At 40.7% G+C, this 21,200-nt stretch overlaps 1 protein-coding gene and 1 pseudogene across 1 annotated transcript in view; one reads left to right on the forward strand and one right to left on the reverse strand.

The window, feature by feature from the left end:
• The window catches only part of BAZ2B (bromodomain adjacent to zinc finger domain 2B), a 295,054-nt gene that overhangs the window by 252,586 nt on the left and 21,268 nt on the right, over nucleotides 1-21,200 (reverse strand). The window lies entirely within an intron of this gene.
• LOC136126085 (Golgi-associated RAB2 interactor protein 4-like) lies at nucleotides 10,922-12,725 on the forward strand (annotated as a pseudogene).

The following is a 21,200-nucleotide window of genomic DNA, read 5'->3' on the forward strand; positions in this document are numbered from 1 at the left end:
CTTTTCTGGTAGCTATCAGTCTTTTTCAATGATGGCTGTTTTGCAGATTGTTGTGATTTTGGTGTGCTCGTGAGAGGAGGTGAGCTTAGGGTCCTTCTACTCCGCCATCTTGACCACTCTCCAGGGAAGTACAGCATCTTAAATAAATGGTGCTGGTAAAACTGGACAGCCATATGCAAAAGAATGAAACTGGACTACCACCTTACATCATACACAAAAACTAGCTCAAAATGGATTAAAGACTTGAATGTAAGACCTGAAACCATAAAACCCCTAAAAGAAAAGATAAGCAGTAAGTTCCTTGACATGGGTCTTAGCAATAACTTTTTGGTTTTGACTCAAAAAGAAAAGGCAACAAAAACAAAAATAAACAAGTAGGACTAAATCAAACTAAAAAGCTTCTATGCAGGAAAGAAAACCACCAAAAAAATGAAAAGGCAATTAATACTGAATGGGAGAAAATATTTGTACATCATATATCTGATAAGGGGTTAATATTCAAAACATATAAAGAATTCATAAAACTCAAAAGCAAAAGAACAAACAATCTGAATAAAAAATGGGCAGAAGATCTCAATAGACATTTTCCCAAAGAAGACAACAGATACATGATTAGGTGCTCAAAATCACTAATCATCAGAAAACTGCAAATCAAAACAGTGATATATCAACCTCACACCTGTTAGAATAGCTACCATCAAAAGGACACAATAATAAAGTGACGGCAAGAATGTGGAGAAAAGGGAATCCCTGTGCATTGTTAGTGGTAATGTAAATTGGTTCAGTCACTATGGAAAATAGTATGGAGGGTCCTCAAAAAGTTAAAATCAGAACTACCATATGATCCAACAATTCCACTTCTGGGTATTTATCCAAAGAAAATGAAAACACTAAGTGGACAAGATATATGCACCCTGATGTTCACTGCAGCAATATTTAAAACAGCCAAGACATGGAAACAACCTAAGTGTCCAAGTGCCCATCAATGTATAAAGAAACAAAGAAAATGTGATACATACATACACACACACACACATATATATGTATATATATGGTGGAATATTATTCAGCAATAAAAAAGGAAATCCTGCCATCTGTGATAACTGTATGGACCTTGAGGGCATTATGCTAACTAAAATAAGGCAGAGAAAGATAAATACCATATGATCTCACTTATACGTGGAATCTAAAAAAAAAAAAACCCACAATAAGGACAACCAAACTCATAGACACAGAGAACAGACTGGTGGTTGCCAGAGGCAATGGATGGGGGTGGTGCGTGAAATGGGTGAAGGGAACTGAATATAAAATAATGTCATGGGATGTAATGTACAGTATGATGACGATAGTTAATATTGTATTGTATATTTGAAAGTTGCTAAGGGAATAAAGTTCTCATTACAAGAAAAAAATTTTGTAACTATATGTGGTGATGGATGTTAACCAGACTCACTGTAGTGATCATTTCACAATATACACAAATATTGAATCATTATGCTGTACACCTCAAGCCAAAATAACATTATGTGTCAATTATATCTCAATTTTTTAAATTCCCCTTTTAAAAAAGAAATAAACAAATTTGGGAGTCATTAGCATTTAGATGCTATCTAAATCCAGGTGAGTGAATTATTTCACAATAAAGTGATGACAGTGAAAGAACAGAAGTCGTGCAAGGACTGTAGCCCAGAGCATGGATGGCGAGATGAAGAGAAACAAGCAAAAAAGGGAGAATAGAAAACTAGGAGAAGAAACGAACTATGAAATTCTGGAATGAAAAGTAAAAAGCATGTTTCAAGGAGGATAGAGTGGTAAAATGTGTCAAATGCTACAAGTTTTGTCATGAGAGATGAGAACTGAGAACTGACTGAAGTTACAGAGGTCACCAGAGACACTGGCAAGAACAGTTTCAGTGAAGTTGATATGAAGCAAAAGCATGACTGAAGCCAGATCAAGAAGGAATGGTAGGAGAGCATTATAAGTAGCAAATATAGAGAATTAGGACAATAATGAGGGGAATGAAAATGTCAAGAGAGGATTTTTTTTTCCTAGCATGTTGATGGTAATAATCCAAGAAAGGGAAAAACTATGATGCAAGAGGAACATAAGTGAGTAATATGAAGACACTATAGGAAAACAGAAGGTGTTATGTCTATGTACTAAAAACCTCAGGGATATGGGGGAGCAGGAGGGTGAGTATACCAGGGCTGACCTCCTGGAACTACCTCAGGGCAGATCTCTTTGAGATACCTTTCAAAGATGATTTGATGTGATGATGAGTGTGGGTAATACCAAGCCCATGGAACAAAGAATTTTTGCAAAGGCAAAAATCTTAATGGCAATTATTTCTTTCTCTTTCCAGTAGGCCATCATATTTTTGTTTCCATTATTTGCATGCCTAAGAAATTTTATTTGTTCTCAAACCTATTAAGGTTAGTAATATCTGATACTGTATTCATATAATTCAGTTAATTACAATATAAAACAATCAGTGCAAAAAAGAAAGGTATTTCCCTGAAAATTCAATGCTTCTGAAAAACTTGATAAAAGTGGGTTTTTAAAAAAACTTACTGTTAAATTAGATGTAGGTAAATTATATGTAGGTAAAACAAGTATAAAATATTGGCAGGAAACATGATAAAAAATGTACTGGGATCTGCACCCAGAAATTTTAGTAAGTGGCTAAGTTCTGGCACCAATTTAAAGAATCTGATATGAAGCTTCTATTCGGGGAGTTTGTTCAAGAAAAACAACAATGTGTGTTCAAGAAAGACAACAATAATTTCCAGTTAGGGAATCCATCCTCAAAGAAAAAGTATGGATTGGCCCTCACAAACACATAAAAAAATTGCAAATGAATGTGAAAGTTTCAATTTATTAAATGCTTACATCTAAATGTGTATGTCTTTTTTTATGATTTCCCATTTTGAACTAAAAGGATTAAATGAATAGCTATCAGCTCCAAATGCACTGGAGAAGTTTCCGTTCCTGTAAATTCTACAAATAACAGAAGCCATTTTTAAAAATTTAAGTATCCACATTTAAATATTCTAAATAAAACGGTTAAGATACTTTCCCTTCTTTCTTAAATAGTTGCCTTTTTTCTGATACTCAGAATCACCTAACAAATCAACCAGATATTTCCTATGTATTAGCTTTATGGCCATAATATGGTGATGCTCTCATTAAATGACTAGGACTTTGTCCCTATGTGAAATGGCGCCAGCCAGACAGCTTTCAAGTTTTCCAGTTCTCTCTCTTATGAGAAGGCTTGTAGCAGTGACCTGCTTGCTGCCTGAATGCTTACTTAAAAATAATCTTTTTAATATTATTGACCTAAATAAATGGCTTTTTTCTTTACAGGCCTACTTATTCCATATTTTAGCAAAAGTCACCTTTACAATGCTCATTAAGAAATTTCTTATTTTAAGTATGAGTAAGGCAGAGTTAATATTTAGAATTTAAATGTATTAATAAGTCATTTTATGTGTGGTAAAGATGCGGATTATTGTTTTTACAATAATATAATTATTTCACAGCTCCAGCCTTAACATTAAAAATCACATTAAAAAAAAGATCGCGGGCTTCCCTGGTGGCGCAGTGGTTGAGAGTCCGCCTGCCGATGTAGGGGACGCGGGTTCGTGCCCTGGTCCGGGAGGATCCCACATGCTGCGGAGAGGCTGGGCCCGTGAGCCATGGCCGCTGAACCTGCGCGTCCGGAGCCTATGCTCCTTAACGGGAGAGGCCACAACAGTGAGAGGCCCGTGTACCACAAAAAAAAAAAAAAGATCGCCATTTAATTGTTAACTTATTGACGATCTAGAGTCTCTGGTAATTATATTATGATTAGAAGTTACATTCGGCATAGCAAAAAAGGATTTGAGAGGATCTCAAGACAAAAAGTTATCACTTGACTCTGGAAAATATATTTTCATTTTGTGACCCAAAGAGTTTTGTTTGTTTGGGTTTTTGTGTGGAAGGTGCTAGGCTATATTCAAGTCTGCTGAGTAGAAGTAATCAAATCACCTAATTCTACATAAAACTCAGAATTTTTTCTTGCGAATTACTACTAAGCTTTTTATCTAGCTGCCTTAAAAATGTTAACTAATCTTCAGCCGAACCAGTTTATTAACTTCAGGCTTAAAACTTCCTTACTTAAAAAAAATTAAGCAAGATCACTAATTATTCTCCCTGTCTATATCCAAACACCACTAGTATAAATGAATTAGTTATTTTGAACATTAAAAAACTTACTCAGTTATAAAGGATAACTAAAAATGCATTGAAAAATTAAAATTATTCAATACAAAATATAGACTAGAATAATATAAACTCTAAGACTAAATAATATAAATTAAAGTATGAAAACTTGATTTTCAGGTAACATTTTGATCCTACAAGGTCTTACATGTGTTAAGTTCACAACTAAGAAATGATAACGTCTCTCTCTTCTCCCTCTACATCTTCCACAGTGCTAAGAGAGATACCTTTCTGAAATCTAAATCTAACTAAATCTAATCATATCTCTCCCCCTTTCTAAATACCTAATTTTAAAACCCCATAACTTGGGACCTCCCTGGTGGCGCAGTGGATGGGATTCTGCACTCCCAATGCAGGGGGCCTGGGTTCGATCCCCGGTCAGGGAGCTAGATCCCACATGCATGCTGCAAATAAGAGTTCGAATGCCACAACTAAGGAGCCCGCCCACCGCAACTAAGACCTGGTACAACCAAATAAAGAAATAAATATTTTTTTTAAAAAAAACAACAAACCTATAACTTTAATGATGTCCCATCACCTGCAAGCTTTTTCACTGCTTATCTAAGCCTCATCTTCTAACGTTATTTGCTAACACTTCCTACAATGTCCGAGTTCTTTAAGCCTGCCTGTCCCTTCCCACTTTGCTTACCTGGCCATACTTCAATTAATTCTTCAAAACTTTGCTAAGATGGCATGCCCCCCCCAAAAAAAAAAAAAATTTGCTAAGATATCAACTTGTTTAATCACTAATATTTATTGACTATGATTACACTACCAAGTTTAAGGTCCAGTGACATGTGTTGTAAATATGTAACTTTTAGATGAAAAGATGCAGGCAGTCCTTTCCCTCAGAGAGTTTAACAACATGATGACTTTCTCCCTAAAACCTTACCCCTCTGAGCTACCTTTCTCAGAGCTACCTCTTTACATTAAATCTAATTCTTCTGATGTACTTATCATACTTCATTGTAATTATTTATATGACTCTTTCCTCCTACTAGCCTGTGAACAGGGAGAAAAGTAACTGTTATTTATCTCTATAGTCTCAGCACCTGGCCAAATGAATTACCAATAGTAGTTGCTCAATGCTACAATGAATTTTATGAGCAAAAACAATTTGCCAATGCAAGGAAAATATCTTCTACGGTCATGCTTTGCCATTATATCAACACATGTAAATGACCTTTAATTTTAATCCATAATATAGAAAAAATTATGAATTAATTGTGAGTCTTCCTAACAAATGATAACTCTAAAATACGACTTTAGCCGTGTGTTTCACAGTTACTACTATCATCTTGGATGGGACAATTCTTCATTGGAGTGAGGCTGTTCCAAACCTTGCAGATGGTTAATACTGCTGGCCTTGCACTCTCAGTGTCAACAGCTGCCCTTTAGTCACTGTGGAATCAACACATCCTACATGCTTGATAATTCCTGCTTATTTCAACTTTGTGACTTTGTTCAACTTTATTTGCAAATAAATCTATTCCATAGAGAATAGTTGCTGTGTATCTTTAAAACTAAAAATTAAAATACGTGTAAAATAAAAAATTTAATATAAAATCATTTCTTTGTATATGAGGTATAGATTTAATATTTAGCCTCTCTACCTTAAAGAGATATACATAAGCAAAAAAAGACTAAACAATTTATTTAAATATAGGAAGAAATCATACAGAGTCCAATTTGGGGGGATACATGGGCTATATTACTAAGGCTTTGAATGGAATGTCACATTTGAGAGAGATGTGCATAGACTCAGATATGACCAGACAGCTTCAATGAACTACTTGGAAAAATCAACCTGGAACCCTGGTTACAAGGTCCCAGGCAAAGCAGTTTTTAAAAAGAAATTATATGGTCAATCAGTATTCTTGCTGTACTTATAAATAAATCAGGCCAAGTTTAATATAAACAAATTTGTTTCACTGTTATTATCTTTGGGAAAAAGTGGGAGTAATTGTAGAGAGAAAAATTATGTTTGCACCTTTGTAGACATTAGATTCTAGTCCTGTTAACTGCCTTTGAGCTTTTGTTATATACCTGTAAACTGGACTAGATCTGAATTCTTCGAGTTTCCTCAAATATCTGGCTAGACTCACCAAACTAATGTTTCCCATTTTCTCCCACACTTCTGATTGGAAATCACCAAGAATAAAGTCAACCCTGGAGCCCCACTTACCAATTGCTCCTAACCACTGACACTGCTGTAAAACTAGAAAGTATTGAGCCTTGGGTACACATCTCACAGCTGAAAAAGGCCCCACCTGATATCTGGTCCTGTATAAACAATGGAGACCTACAAATCAAACTGATGAGGAAAAGAAGTAGCTGATATCGATGTAGACTGCTTCTGCCCAAGATGCCGGATCAAGACTCCCTACTCTAGCTAAACATGAAACCCTTTCTTTCTTTCCTTTATTCTGACATTGGCCTGGAAAGATAATACCCTCATTTGTATCCCCCAGGCCATTGCTAAGGGAAGTAATCTTTGGATTTAGCATAACTCTTTATTTCAGGCTAGAAGAAAATCGAACTTAACTCCTGGCTTGAATGGACAATTGTGCCCTGATAGGATTTATCTTTGTCTGTGATTATCATTATCCTTGGGCTTATGAATGCTTAGATGACCAGTGCACAGCTGGGCAATGCCTCTTAGGTTATTTAACTGTGCCACTCACTGTTCTAAAAAAAAAAAAAACCTACCAGGAGGATTTTCATGATACAGGGTTCGCTTCCTTTGGCAGGGCTATATTTCCCTGGTTAGGAGTAAATATGAATGAGAATATAATCAGAAGCCTCTCCTTAACTCTTGAACGTACTGCAGAATCCACTGCTGCTAAAGCATTAGCTGCCCAGCAAAGATCCTAACACTCTCTAGCCAAAGTTGTTCTTGAAAATATAATAGCCATTGATTATCTTCTAGCTAAGCAAGAAGGTGCTAGGGCCACCACCCCCCATTGTATCTGGATTGACATTTCTGGGAAAGTTAAAACTCAGTTACATAAGACCATTGAGCAAGCCACTTGGCTTAAAAGGGTGACTCCAAGACCCCCCTTCAAGGGGGTCTTTGATTGGTTTGAGTCCTGCAGACCAGGGCTCTGAAGTGCACTCCAAACACTGGGAATTATCCTGCTCATAGTTAAATCAAAATAATCTCCCTGGCACTGTATTCTCTCAAAAATTTTAAATGGATTTTGCAGCAGTCAACTGCCAAGCAAATGATATCCCTAAGACTGGAATGTCAGAAAAGTAACCAAAAGAATGACCAACTTAAAATTCATGAACCTGGAACTGTGACCCATAGATGTCATAGAGATTAAGCAAAAACTTCATGCCACGCCAAGGATCAGTAGCTGAGAGTGACACTAATACATTAATTTTTAATCACATCTCTCTGTTAAGCTGAGAGTCTGATCAAAGGGGAGGGAATTGTTAAAGAGGAAACCACTGGCCCAAAATGGCATCACTTGTGCAAAAGCCCATAATTTGACCAAACCTAGACTTAATACCTGACAATTGCAGTTATGCTCTTCCCCAGAAATGTAATCTTAATCAACCAGTTTAGAATTTTCTGGTTGGCAGCAATGAGGTAATCTGTCACATGGGCCCTCTCCATCCAACCTGCACCCCCCCCCAACCCTGCCCCCTGCCCCCAGAGGAAAAAGAAGCAATCTGCACATAAAAAATCCCTGCCTTCCCTTGACTTCAAAAAGATGTCCTGGTCTAAAAGTAATTCTTTCTTTTCTTTTGCTAATATAGCTCCCTTGCCCCACCCTTCTTCCTATAAAAACCTTCCATTTTGTACAACCCCTTGGAGTGCCCTTCTAGCTGCTAATGGGATGCTGGCTGATTCATGAATTGCCTAATGAAGCCAACTAGACCTTCAAAAAAAAAATTTAGTAATGAAAAATAAAAATTTGCTAGGGCTTCCCTGGTGGCTCAGTGGTTGACAGTCCGCCTGCCAATGCAGGGGACGCGGGTTCGTGCCCTGGTCTGGTAAGATCCCACATGCTGCGGAGCAGCTGGGCCCATGAGCCGTGGCCGCTGAGCCTGCGCGTCCGGAGCCTGTGCTCCGCAACCGGAGAGGCCACAACAGTGAGAGGCCCGCGTACCGCCAAAAAAAAAAAAAAATCAAGTAATCAGCTCAATAGATGCAGAAAAAGCATTTGAAAAAAAATCAATAATCCTTCACGATAAAAATTCCCAGAAAACTAAGAATAGAATTGAACTTCTTAAACTTCACAGAGGGCAATTCTGAAATAAAACTACAGCTAACAACATACTTTATGGTGAAAGATTGAATGATTTCCCCTGAGACAGGGAACAGTGAAAAGATAACTGCTCTTAACCCATCTATTAAATGAGTAGGAGTGTGTGTGTGTGTGTGTGTGTGTGTGATTGTGATAAAATTCACCACTGTAATTTTAGAATGTATAATTCAGTGGCATTCAGTGCATTCACAATACTGTGTAACCATCACCACTATGTAGTTCCAGAATTTTTCATCACCACAAAAGGAAATCCTGTACTCCCCATTCTCTGCTCCCTCCAGCCCTAGGCAACCACTAATCTAATATCTGTCTCTATGGATTTGCCTCTTCTGGCTATTTCCTATAAATAGAATCATACAATATGTGGCTTCTTTCACTGAGTATAATGTTTTCAAAGTTCACCCATGTTGTGACATATATCAGTACTTCATTCCTTTTTATGGCCAAACAATATTCTACTGTATGGAGAGACCATATTTTGCTTATCCAGTCATCTGTTGAGGGAGAGGTGTGTGTATTTTAACAGAAAGATGGCCTTTATCCTCAAGGAATGAATCTCTATGGTGGGATTTCAAGCATAACATCAGGGCTTCCCTGGTGGCGCAGTGGTTGAGAGTCCGCCTGTCGATGCAGGGGGCGCGGGTTCGTGCCCCGGTCCGGGAAGATCCCACATGCCGCGGAGCGGCTGGGCCCGTGAGCCATGGCCGCTGAGCCTGCGCGTCCGAAGCCTGTGCTCCGCAACGGGAGAGGCCACAACAGTGAGAGGCCCGCGTACCGCAAAAAAAAAAAAAAAAAAAAGCATAACATCAAACTGGAGATAAGAGAGTTGGCAGCAAGGGCCTTTCTCAGAACTTTCAAGTCACAATTTAGAAATCACTTGTTCTGTGACTAGCTCTGTGGGAGTGGCAATGAGGCAGGATGTCTAATGGTACATGCTCCCCACAGGTGTCAAGGCTTCCAAACCACTTCTGCCTGGTAGGGAGGTTACTACAGGACGGTATCTGGCAGGCTCTTGGAATCAAAGCTTGCATCTCAGGCTACTCACCCCCCATTTCACTGGGGGAGGACATGTCATAAGAATAGCTAGGTTTCCACACACAGGCTGTTTGCACAAGCATAAAGGAAGGGAGGATCTGAGTGATCCCCTGGATAATTTAATCCCCACGTCAGCCCAACTGCTGTCTTGGGTTCTCGCCATAACATATATACACACATGAAATTAATTACACAACTTCTAATAATGCACCAAATAGGTCCTCTTAAAGGTAGTTAAATCAGTCCAGTTTGAAAACATTTGGCTGGGCCAAGCTTTCTTTGTGAGGCTAAGTACTGTAGTGGTTCAGAACAAAGGCTTTAGAATCAGGTAGACCTACATTCAAATAGTGCCTCTGCTACCATTAGCTCTGGGAATTTAAACAGGAGATACAACCTCAATTTCTTCACCTATAAACTGGGAACAGCAGTTAACAGTACCAAACTCAGTGCATTCTTACCACCATATATGAAGAATGCAGCATTGTGCCTAGGAGAAGCAATTTTTAATGTGATTATTAAAAATCACCGTCGTCAACGTTTACTGAGATTTTATGAAAGGACAGACTAAGGATCGCAACTGCCAACTCTATGTTATTCGATACAATTAAACCATGAGCTTAAATGGTTCAAATTTATCCCATCATCTTACACTCCTATAGATTTCATCCAGTAGCTGAATTTGGGGGAGGAAAAGAAAAATGGACCCACACAAAACTTTCCCAGTTGAAGACATTTTTATTTCGGTACGCACCTGAGTCCCTGGCAGGATGGACCTGTCCTCCGCAGGAGGACATGTCCTCCCCCTCCTTTGGGAGAGGATGGGGGCCCTGCCCTGAGGGGGCAGCTGGGGGATGAAGCAAAGGGCTATGTGACAGTGATAGGTCACAATGAGGAAAGGGCTATGCGACAGTGATAGGTCACAAAGGGCACCAGAGGATAAACAGGCTGTGCCAGGGGGTTAGGCTGAGAAAGTGGTTACTTCTCTCACTGGGACTGAAGTTCACCACAGCCTCTTGGGGAGATAAAAAGCCAGAAGCAGAAGTGAGGTGAGGCAGAGGGGGAGCCTGCCATACCTCTCTACACACTTGAAGAGATTCAGCCTGGGGTCCAGGCGCCCTACAGCGTCCCCACTGTGATCATCTGTGCCCCTACCCACACCCCTGCCTCTGGGAGACCCTGAGGCAACGCTGGGGGCCTGTGGGGCGGGCTTGGAAGACCTGCCGTAGGGCCGCCTGTGTGTGACGTACGAGCACCGCAGCTCGCTCTTCTGCCAGTGAGGCCGAGGGAGGGAAGAGCCAGAGGCCCACCCTAACCGCGCTGCCTGTCGCCTGTCGTGATCAAAGACAGCCATGAGTGGGGACTCTCTGCTCCCGTATCACACGGCCCAGAGCAGCACCGGGGTGGGCCTGTTCAACACCACCACGGGGAAGCTGCAGCAGCAACTGCGCAAGGGCGAATGCGACATGTTCAAGGACGCCCCGGTATTCGAGAGCGACTTCATCCAGATCACGAAGAGGGGAGACCTGCTTGACATGCACAACTGTGTCTGCATGGTGACCGTGGGCATCACATCCAGCAGCCCCGTCCTCCCACTCCCAGACACCATGCTGCTGGCCCGATGGGCCACCGGCTGTGAAGAGCACGCTGAGCACAGCCAGGCCGCCAAGGGCAAGAGCCACGAGGCTGCAAAGACCTTAGAGCTCACCAGGCTCCTTCCCTTGACGCTCGTGGGCATCTCCACTCACAATCGTGAGAAACAACAGCTGCGCGTGAAGTTTGCCACTGGCCGCTCCTGGTACCTGCAGCTGTGTGCCCCTCTGGACGCGCAGGAAGACCTCTTCACCTCTTGGGAAGAGCTGATTTACCTCCTGTGACCACCAGTGGAGAGTCACAGCCACACCTATGCCGTTCCAGCCTGGGACATGATCGGCCTGCCTGTGTTCGAGGAGCAGGACGACGGCAGGAGCCCGGCAGTGGAGGATTTCCAAGGAAAGTGGGATCAGGACCAGGTGAGCATCTGCAGCCTCCACACGTGCTCTGAGCTGGCCGGGGCCACGTCTGCCGCTTTTGCTGGGGGGGAGGGGATCCAACTGGACTCCCACAAGCCCGATACCATGCCCGATGTGGCCACTGCAAAAGCAAAACCTACAGTGCTTGGCAAAGTGTCAGCATCGCGGGCAACGACCAAAGTGGAGACAGCAGGGGTGGCAGGAGGCACCGCAGTGGGTGCTTTGAGCATGGCAGTGATCAAATCTCCTGCCCCTGAAGAGCAGAGCACGGCCACAGCAGCCACAGCCAGCAATGGTCCAGGAGGAAGCAAAACCAACATAGCCACTGGGGGCACTGCCAGAACATCCCTGAGGAGCAGGAAAACGGTGCTGCGAACAATTCAGGGTATGCTTGGCAGGTGCCGTGAACCAGTCAGGGTATGCTTCCAGCACATCCACCAGCCTCTCCCCAGAGGCCGGCATGACTGTGGTCGGAGCAGAACCTACCGGCAAGACTGTTGAAGGAAGAGCCGACGAAGAGGACGAGGGGACCCTCATCTCAACCTTGCCACAGGAAGGCAAAGTGAGTGAACAGGATGGCAGCTCACAGAGGGTGTCCCAGGCCCGCAAGGGAAGAAGGGAGAGAAGGGAGCACTGGGGAGAGGACAGAGCTCTTACGAGCCCCTCGCTCTGCAGTTCAGTGGAAAGCCACCACAAGGCAGCGGGGAACAAGACCATCCAGAAAGCAGCTGGCCCGTGCTCAGGCGGCCGCAGAGCCACTAGAGATGACCAAAAGGACAAAGGCCACGGCAGCCCAGGGGGCAGCGAGCAGGGCACTGCTCACAAAGGCATCAGCCGTGCTCCCATCACCAACGAGTCCAGGACCTCGCACAAATCGGGCAGGAGCTTATCTACAGCGAGTTCAGGTCCCACCACCGAGAGACTCAGCAGGATCAGCTCTTTCTTCAGGAACGTCAGAGCCAGTCTTACTACAAAGACAGTGGCCTCCTCACGCGATAAATATGTGAGCATCCTGGCGAAGCCAGTGGAAGGGACCCGAATGGAGGCCATCGTAGAGACAGCAGAGAGTGGCCAGGGGCTGGAGATCACTGGAGGTGTGACATCTGAGACCGTGGAGCCAGTGACGGTTGAAGCCCATCAATAGGACCTAGAGCTGGGAGCTGCAAAGGGGACCAGGGCTCAGGGAAATACCCCTGGAGAGCCCATTTCAGCTTCCTTACTGCAATTTAAATAAAAAACCAAACAATCTGAGAATGCATGCAGTGTCTTGTCTGAATTTCTAGGTCCCGAAGCCCAGCTGTAGCCTCACAGTGGATTCTGTGATGTCAGCTGTGCCACAGTCTGAGACCCAGTGTCCAGTCAAGGGCAGCCCCACCTCACACACATGCTCAGCGCCAACAGCAGTGCTGCATCTGGCCTCCACTCCTTTCTGGCTTTGCCCCCCAGGGCCATGGCTCAAAGTCAGACTATGGTCTGGGAAGCTCTCCTTCACTATCCCCCTATTCTTTTTATAAACGCTTATTTCCCCTGAAGGTCTGTAAACAAAGCAAGAACAGGACTCATGTCCCCTCGGGCTATTCAGTGAACAGAAGTATTTATTAGCTCGCAATCAGAACCGCAAGTAGTAGCTAGTGTGCCATCGTAAGCATACCATTCGATGACATTTCACAAGATAAGCAACCCCACGAAACTAGCACCTGGCGAAGAATCAGAACATCACTGCAAACTCTGGAAGTGCCCCCTTGCAGTCACTCAAGGGTAACCACTACCCTAGCTTCCAACACCATAGATGAATGCGGTTTGCTTTTTCAACTTTACATACTGGAATCACATAGTATGTACTCTTTGACTCTGGTTTCTTTCCCTTAACATTATATTTATGAGGTTTGTGCATGACTTCCCTGGCGATCGTCCATTTATTTTCACTGCTATACAGTATTCCATTGTGTGATGATACTACAACTTATTCTGTTATTGATTTAAGTTATTATCAGTTTTGGGCTATTAAAAATAGTGCTATTATGAACATTGATATACAGATTTGCTGGTAAAAATATACATAAACTTCTGTTCGGCATATACATAGGAATGGAATTGAATATATGCATATGTTCAGCTTCTGATTATACTGCCAAGCTATTTTCCTTCCAAAATGACTGTGGAAATAATAATTCCCACCAGGAATGTATTAAAGTCCTGGTTGTTCCACATCCTTGCCAACATTTGATACTGTTTAGCTCTTTCCTTTTAGCCATTCAGGTGGGATATAGTGACTTTTCTCCCTTTTTCATGATAAAAATATACTTAAAAATATATAATTGGGCTTCCCTGGTGGCGCAGTGGTTGAGAGTCCGCCTGCCGATGCAGGGGACGCGGGTTCGTGGCCCAGTTTGGGAAGATCCGACATGCCGCGGAGCAGCTGGGCCCGTGAGCCGTGGCCACTGAGCCTGCGCGTCCAGAGCCTGTGCTCCGCAACCGGAGAGGCCACAACAGTGAGAGGGCCGCGTACCGCAAAAAAAAAAAAAGTAATGGATTAAATATGCTATGGTCTGAGTGTTTGTGTCGCCACCCCCTCCAAATTTATATTGAAATCCTAACCCCAAGGTGATGGTATTAAGAGGAAGGGCCTCTGGGAGATAATTAGTGTAACCAGCCCAAACTGACCCCATCCTGTTTCTAGAAGGATAACTGAGTTGTTTTTTAAGAGACTACAGAACAAAACCACCAATCATGCAGCTGAAGCATGTGCAGAGGAGAAAATTTTGACCTCAAATACACCTGGAACCAAAGTTTATCCCCCCGCTCCATGGAACCAAAGGACCGGGACATGACCGGAACGAGAACACCGGAACCCATTCAGAAGCAAAGGGTCCATCGTCCAGGAAGATGTGATGTTGAAGCCCCTTTACCATAAATGGCCAGGTTCCAAAGCTCTCCAATTGGAAGATCCACATACCAACCCTACCAGCTAACTCATAAAAGCTTGACTGAACCCTAGATCTTAGAGACAGATTTGAGCCTTGCCAGCTCACATCACAATAAAGCTTTTTCTTTTCTCAAAAGCCTGTACCATAGTACTGGCTACTATGTGAATCAGGCAGTGACCCCTTGCTAGCTAACATTAGGACATGAGGACAGAGCCCTTATGAATGAGATTAGTGCCGATATAAAAAGAGGCCCCAAAGAGCTCCCTTGCTCCCCCAAACACATGAGGACACAGCAAAACAAGATGGCCATGGTCTATGGAACCAGGAAGCAGGCTGTCACCGGACTTGGAATCTGCCAGCGCCCTGATCTTGATCTCACAGCCTCCAGAACTGTGAGAAATAAATTTCTGGGGTTTACAAGCCACCCAGTCTACGGTATTCTCTTACATCAGGCTAAACGGACTAAGACAGAATATAATACTAGTAATAAAGTCACAAGAGACAACATGAAAATGCCAAAGCTGATGCTTCTGCTCCAAGTTATCAGCCACATTATGAGGAAAAAACAAGGATGACCTCAGCTAAAAATAACTATGAGTTTAACAATACATCATTTGAAATATAGGTATCTACTATTGTTAACAACTATCCCCCTACATGTTCAATGCACTTTGAGAAACTGGCTAATAATATAAAGTCTTCATCATTAGCAAAATATTTTAGGATCCTATTTATATCATCTTTACTCATTTTATTTTCATTTATATTCATTAGTACATCATATATCCTACATACTATATTAGAATATTATTAAATTTATGTAGTTCATTTAAAATGTACATATATTGGTGATCTATGCTCCAAAACATTTTAACTGATAGGGAAGCATAATCAAAAATAGTTCAGAACAAGACCATTAATATAGAAGACTGGAGGCTAAAAACCACGTAGTCTAAGAAGAATTAAGAGTGAACCAGATTTAAAGACAATACCCTAACAAAGGTCACCCAGAAAGAAGCAACTACAGTTGACCCTCAGTATCCACAGGTTCCATATCTGCAGGTTCCACATTCACAGATTCAACCAACCGAGGATCAAAAAATCGTTGGAAAAAAAAATTCCAGAGAGTTCCAAAAAGCAAAACTTGAATTTGCCCCAAATCCAGAAACTATTTACATAGCCGTTATGTTGTATTTACAACTATTTACATAGCATTTACATAGTATTAGGTATTATAAGTAATCTAGAGATGATTTAAAGTATACAGGCATCCGATTTTAACCAGTGAGAACACCGAGACCCAGAGAGTCGAGATAACTGGCTGGAGATCATCCCATAATGATACATCACAATCTTCACACTGATAGGGGAGATGTTTGATGCTGTCACTGGAAACCTTCCACAATCCCTCCCAGAACTAGCCTTCCCGGGATTCATAAACATCAGTTAACTCCCAAGAAAGGACACGATATGCAGAGATGTCCTAACTCAGTATATTTTTTAAAAGTGATAAATTTGGCTTGGGCTTATCTTAATGGCTAGTAGGAGAATCATGGGGAAGGAAATCAACCAGTTTTGGTATTCTGTGCCCCAACTCAAAAATAAAATAGGTGTTATTTTAAAGTCAAAAAATAATATATATATATATATATCTACATACATACAGGAGGATGTTCCTAGGTTATATGCAAATACTATGCAATTTTATATAAGGCTCGTGAGCGTCCACAGACTTTGGTATCCACAGGGGTCCTGGAAACAATGCCCAACCTAGGGACCACTGTTTTGTTAATCAACCACTCAAAGGAAAACCAAGTAAAAGTTCTTCAAAACTAGACAAAAAATAAATCTATAAGATAGACTCAATATAAGAATTAAAATTTTTAAAGGCAACAACCAGAGGAAGGAAACTTTAATTTAGGTTTCTAAAGCAAAAAATTCCAAAAGGTATGCTATTTCTTAATTGCACAAAAACGGGGAAAAAAATGAAGGAAGCAAACTTCTAGCAATCTCTAATAATTCCTATTCCCAATGTGGACATTATCAGATTTATCTACATTTCAAGAGGAAAACAAAAAATGCAAAGAAGCACATTTTAAAAGCTGCTAACTAGCCTTAAAACACGACATTTTACATTTTAAAATATAACTTTTTTTTTTTTTTTTTTGGCCACGCCATGTGGTTGGCAGGATCCTAGTTCCCCGACCAGGGATCTAAGCTGACCCTGGAAGTGAAAGCGCTGAGTCCTAACCGCTGGACCGCCAGGGAACTTCCTAAAATTTAAGTATTTTAAAACATTTATTTCTTGACATGATAAACAAATAACAGTCTGGTTAAATTTAATAATATTTTAATACCTTCTTACAGAGTTTAAGATCTGTATTTATTTTTCAAGGTTCACTTAAATAACGTGTAAAAAAAATTTTGACCACAGGAGGCTAACATCAAAATAATATCAAAACTCATCCCCTAGAAAAACATGTATTATTTTAATACCTACAAATGAAAAGCACATTATAAACATTTTAATGTATAATAGTATGGAATGGAAAGTGGTCTAACCGTTTCACAAGAATGAAAATCTCTTTCCCAAGCTATTAGAAAAGCTCTTTCATCATAGTGTAGCTCTCTAGGCAAGTGAAGAAGTCTGAAGCAAATGAGTTAAGTTCCCGGCTTTTTTTTCCCCTCCCTGTGGGAGCCTGTGGGTGGATGGGGGTGTGAGGGCCTCTCGGGGCTCAGCGTGGACCCAGCCCTGTGCCCCCTCCACCCCGAGCCCCTGCACACGAGCACTGCGCTGGTCAGCGTCTGCCCAGGTGGGCAGCAGCCTCACCTTGGCCTTCTTCACACGCTCCATGGCCTCAGCATATGTTCCTAGGGGCTGGTGCCGAACACCTGCACAGGGCGGGCAGGTGTGAGGGGCCAGGTACCGCTGAAGCAGGGCTGACTATCGTCCTGGGGGTCTCACGGGGTTGGGGGAGCACACACAGGTGAAGAATAAAGGTGTCTGTCCATCTGTTAGTCCTTTCTACTTTTTTTAAGGCCTCCTAGTCAACAGGCCTTATGTTGCCTGCTTATTTCTATTAAAACAAGAGCAGGAATGGGACACAACAACTACAGGTGATGAGTTAGAATGCTCATTAATTTCAGTTACTGGCCATCTTAAAAGTTCCCTAGTCTGCTTCTGTTTCTATGGTAACAAAGGTAGAATCAGGAAGCAGAAGCAAATACTTTAACAGTTAAATAGTGAGAGTCAAGTATTGAATGGCATATACAGTAATTTCATTTTAAGAAAATCTAAAATGTAAAAAGGAAGAAGGGAATCATAGTTCATACAATCTTAAAGACTCAAAAGGAGGAGCCTACCAGTCCAGTATTTTTCCCTTGATTGTTTTAATTGAGAATTATTTACATTTTACTTTTAACTTTTCTAAAAATTTGATTCCACTCCCACCATGGGTGGCCACAAAAGCAAAACAAAAACCTAGAATCACCAATGTCCTAATTCACTTTCTAGAACAAAATTCACAGTACTAGATTTAAGGCTTTTAAATATGATACCATATTTTGTGATCCTAAATAGAACTTGATTTTAAGATTTTTCTTTGAAATAGTGATCCTAATATGACTTTTTAAGTCAAGCAAAGCAGCTATCTTTAAGAATGAAAATAGGGCTTCCCTGGTGGCGCAGTGGTTGAGAGTCCGCCTGCCGATGCAGGGGATACGGGTTCGTGCCCTGGCCTGGGAGGATCCCACGTGCCGCGGAGCGGCTGGGCCCGTGAGCCATGGCCGCTGAACCTGTGCGTCCGGAGCCTGTGCTCCGCAATGGGAGAGGCCACGGCAGTGAGAGGCCCGCGTACCGCAAAAAAAAAAAAAAAAAAGAATGAAAATAAACCTTCTGTTAATATGGATATGAACCTTTCCTGTATACACACACACACACACACACACACACACACACACACACACACACACCTTATACCAGTGAAATATATACAATGTGTTTAGAATGGAAATTTCTTCAGTATATTTTCTAAGTATTTCTGGGATCGTCTTAAGTTTGTGAGTATTCAAAATCATGACTTTATTAGAATTTTTAATCTGTTTATTCTTTTCCAAATTGCTTTATGTTCAAACTTTTCTTCTTCCTCTCTCAAAACACAGTCACTGCAAAGAGTCTCTGTCTCTTGTCTCTCATCACTCACTCTGGGGGCAGCAACCTGCCATGTCAGAAGCAGCACTATGGAAATGACCATGTGACAAAGAACTGAGGCCTCCTGCCAAAGCCAACAAGGAACTGAGGTCGGCCAGTAACCTGTGAGCTTGGCAGCAGATCCGCCAGCCACAGCTGACACTTGAGATGACTGCCGTCCCAACAGACTTGACAGCCACCTCGTGAGAAAACCCGAGCTAAAACCACCTAAATGAATCCCAGATTCCTGACCCCCAGAAACTGAAATAAATATTTGTTGTTTTAAGCTGCTAAATCTAGAAATTTTTTGCTAAACAGAATTAGATAATCAATAAAGTATCTTATTCATCTTTTTATTTTCTCCCATCCCAACTCTAAGAGTTCCTTGACTTTAGCAAATACTTGACAAATATATCACAAAGTAAAGCACTAAAATATAATGCAGTTTGGCCAAAACTCCTACCAAATGGGCTTGCCCTACTGCTAAGGGAAACAGAAAAATTGTAAGCCCCCATCTCCTTGTGACAAATTAAATAAATTTTTTAATGTTCATTTATAAAACATATGATATCCTAACCTGTAAACATCAGAAAACAAAGAGTATGTCCAAAAGCTATATTTCAACCCTATCTACGACTGTTTTCCACAGTGAATATTCAAATGTTGGCCACATTTTTGCATCTCATCTTAATCTATAGACAATCTGAACTATACCTTTAGTTCTGCACATCCAAATCTCACCTCTCCTGTAATAACGTCCCTAAGAGGAAAAATTGTGGAAGACTTACCAAAGGCAAAGAAAGATTGCTGATATCCTATCTAGGACATCTTGCCTAGTTATCTGCGCCTTTCGTTGTCTTTTTTTTTTGGTGGTAAAATATATATAACATATCATTTACCACTGTAATAATTTTTAAATGTACATTTCAGTGGTATTAAGTACATTCATATAGTGCAGTACCACCACTATCCATTTCCAGGCCTTTCATTGTCTTTAAACCAAATTTCTCAGAGAATAAAAAAACTGAACTTCTAATATTTTAAATGTGCATTACAAAACAAATTTTAAAAATACTTAATAAAAACAAAGTCAGGACCTTTTAAGAACCCAAGTTTGCATAATTAAGGCAAATCTTTGGTAAACAGATTAATAAATTTTGTTTAAATAAAAGTTATGGCTTTAACCCAATAAGCTAAAATTAATCCCATACAATGTTTATAATTTTGAAAATTTTCTATGTTCTAATAAATTGGATCATTATTCTAGCAAACTTTTTCTTCAACAGTAACTATTTTGTAGCATGGCAGCTTGAAGGTAATTTCAAAATCTTTAGGTAACCTAAAGCCTTGGACTGATATTAAATTGAGTTAACTAAATGATGATTATTAGAGTCCTAGGAAAAAATCTAAGTAAGATAAAATACTGAAACATTAATTACTAAGCATAGTTTTAAGCTTATATACTTTTGCTTCTTATTTTAATATTGACAGGCTATAGTTCTGGGTCATGTTAATGAAAGTGTCGATTTTTGCCTCTTTAAGGTTTAAAGGCATTTATATGGCTATAAAAAGTTGTCTTGTGTGTGATCAAGAGCTCTGCTAGTCTGCTAAAATGCTGGTGTGTGGCAGACAGTTCTCAATTACCCACCCCTAACTTTTCTCTGTGAAACAGAAATTAGTTTAGCTAAAAGGTACAATCAATATGAGCAGTTGAGGCTACCTTAGGAGCAACAGTGACAGAGAAGTACAACTGAGTATGTGCATTTATTTGTCCAAAAAAAAAAAGTGTTTCATCCCAAAGAAGGGATTCTTGGGCTTTTTTTGGTCTCCAGACCCCATTCCACTCTTAGAAATTACTGAGGACTCCAAAGAGCTTTTATTTTATATGGATTATAGCTATTGATGTTTATCATATTGGAAATTAAAACCGAGGTATTATTTTAAATACTTATTTACTGATACGTTTGAAAATAGCAATGATTAATGTATTGCACAATAATACAAATAACATCTTAGTATTGTTACAAATATTGTTTTGACCTCGCAGATCCCCTTAGAGAGAACCACTAACCTCTAAGGGGATCTTAGTGAAGTGTCTGTTTATTCCAGAACATGAAAGACAATAAAGAAGGACCTAACTTGGAAAGTGAATTTTGTTTGCCTTGATTTATAACAGCCAATTCTGAAAAGAAGCTATGAAACATTTTAAATTTTAGCAAATTTCATTCAATGTTGATGGGCTTGCTTCCTTGAGGTACTGATTAATACCTTTATCTTCAATATGAAAGGCTATTCCATACCTTCTGTGCAGTGTGCACAAAGAGTAGAAATGCTGTGTCCTACCAGAATAATTTTCTGTGCTTTATGCTCACTTTTTTATTTCCTTGATTATCTAAAGAAAAAAAAAGTAATAAAGGTTCCTCCTCACTTATGAATCAGCAAACATATTATCTTCTATGTTTATTTTTAATGTTACTTTGATTAAATAGATAACCAAATATTA

Source organism: Phocoena phocoena, chromosome 7 (genome assembly GCF_963924675.1).
Source record: "Phocoena phocoena chromosome 7, mPhoPho1.1, whole genome shotgun sequence".
NCBI classification, from domain to species: domain Eukaryota; kingdom Metazoa; phylum Chordata; class Mammalia; order Artiodactyla; family Phocoenidae; genus Phocoena; species Phocoena phocoena.